The sequence below is a fragment of the Aplysia californica genome, unplaced genomic scaffold, assembly GCF_000002075.1.
Source record: "Aplysia californica isolate F4 #8 unplaced genomic scaffold, AplCal3.0 scaffold00034, whole genome shotgun sequence".
NCBI classification, from domain to species: Eukaryota; Metazoa; Mollusca; class Gastropoda; order Aplysiida; family Aplysiidae; genus Aplysia; species Aplysia californica.
In genome coordinates, this window is record NW_004797304.1 from 339,191 (window position 1) to 341,675 (window position 2,485).

Genomic DNA, 2,485 nt, shown 5'->3' on the forward strand with positions numbered 1-2,485 from the left:
ATGACAGACAGACAGACAGACAAACAGACATGTAGAAAGACTCATTCACACAGAAAGAGAGAGAGAGAGAGAGCGAGAGAGATGGGTAGACAGAGAGAGATATATATAGAGTGAGATAGAGAAACCTCGTTTTTTTGAGTGCCTGTGTATTAAATTTCAACAATATGAAGCCTTTTGTGATTTTTAGTTGGGTTTCTTATAAGTACACAAAAGAAACCGTTGAAATGTGGTATCTAATGAGAATGCTCAAAATCTAACCGTCACAAAAGGCTGAGGTAGAGGAAAATAACAAAGACAGAGAGAAGCAAAGTCAGAGAGAGGGAGAGAGAGAGAGAGGGAGAGAGAGAGAGAGAGATATATGAGAGAGAGAGAGAGAGAGAGAGAGAGAGAGAGAGAGAGAGAGAGGGGGGGGAGAGAATGCTAATTAGTGGTATAAAGACAGGCCAATAGAGAGATATACGGCGACAGAGAGAGGGAATAGGACAGGCAGACATACATATAGAGACATACATAAGAACGAACAAACAAGTATATTATAATAGACATACATCAAGGTAAACAGTCAAAGATGGAAAGTGGGTAAGAGTAGGCTAATCATGTGTGTGCAGTAACAGTTGTTCAACGAAACTAGAACCACATGAGACCGAGTGCACAAACAGCTTAGTTTGTAATGTGTTTGGCAACTGTGCAAAAGACCCAGGATCGTTTCATGGGTCACTAACTAAGACTCTCCGATCATTTGTGAAGGTTGCTATTTGAGATGGAAATAAATTAGATTCGTAGCAAAAGTTGTAACAGGTTTTGATAATACAATATATTCTTTTATTAGAATATATGTCACAGCACATTGGTACCAGGCGTTATAAATTGTTCAGCTTATAAAGTTATTTGTACCCTCTTCAAGCTTGTTCGTATGTCTTGCTTTTTTGGTGAATGCAGTTCCCATTTATCTTAAATAGAAGTCAATATACTATTTGTGTCTGACAGAGGAAGGGGCTACCAGATTTCAGAGGTAAAATCAACGAGAAAATGGCAGCAAAAGTTGATGACTTCTAATGCTTAAGTGTCTGTAGAAACTGCTAATTTACACTTTTGTGCCTTAGATCATCGTTTTTCCTAAGCAAAAATCCTCACAAATGGATTCTAGAATAGGCATAAAAAGTGTTGAGATTGCTTTTTCTTTAAATCGGAAAAAAACTTGCCCAACAGGTGGTAAAATGCTGATTAATTCAATTATATTATTTTGATCAGCACCTAATTCACCACGATGCTACATATTATATTGCATGTATATCCGCTGGCATAGTCCAGACAACTTTCTGAAGTCGTTGCTTCGACCCTGTCCTTTAAGACAAATTTTAATCTAGGCTGAGTAGGACACAGAATCCCGGCTGACAGACTGAGCTATTCAATGACAACATATCCTTTCAGGAATTGACCTCACGTCTTCTATACCAGTATCCGTAGTGTAGCAGTTCTGCGTTTAGCTGTTGTATGCAAGAGACCCGAGTTCGATTACAGAGTGGGGAGACATTTTTTTTTAAATTTCGGCCATTCTAATGGGATGTATCCCTCTTAGCCTGGGTTGGCCCTGACATATGTATAGTTGGAAGTCCATCTCCTAAACGATCTATGCTGATGGGGGCGTAGAAACACCCACATTAAACAAATAAAATATAAATGAGTAAGAATATAAAAATCGTCTTCTGCTTACAAAAGCAAACAGTATGGCCATTACTCCCCATCAACCGGCAAGACCTCTCCAGTCACCTATTAAGTTACGAGGTAAAAACAAAGTTTAGCCTCCCACGTCTTCGCGCACCACGACTTCCTGACCCCGTGTTTCCTGTCCCTGCGAAATACAACTGCTACTCTTCTTCAACGCCCACAATGACCCTGGATGTTCCCCAAGAGGTCAAGGAAGTGCAAAAAGTTTAATGAGAGAGGGGAGTGGGATTGGGTGTTGGGAGTGGCGGGTGATTTTTTTCAACCCAGACACATAAAAATAATTTCCTGCTGCCAGGTGTTTGCAGGTAAGCGTATGACGTATAACATGTCAGCGAACAAGCGACTGTGCTGCTGGTGCCTCCAAAGGCGTTTTTATGATATTCATAAACAGTGGGCTTCCGATGTTTAACACAGGGACGTGTTACACTTTCGAGCTTATTCTAAGAACGTGCTCGTTAAAATTAGATTAACTTGAATCCTAATTTTCTTGAACTCTTCCCAGATGAGCAGACCGCCATCTGTGCATTAATGTGTCAGCTCTTAGCTATTTAAACGTAAAAGGTTTGAGTTCGAATCTCCAGTTGAAAAGTTGATTTGTCGAATATCTCAGTCTGTTATCATGAACAAGTATCCTTCTTATCCCGGATAGACCCTGGTAGCTTGGGTCGGAGAAACTCGCCCCAACAAAATACTCGGAAATTGCTCTGCAATAGTGTGTGTGTGTGTGTGTGTGTGTGTGTGTGTGTGTGTGTGTGTG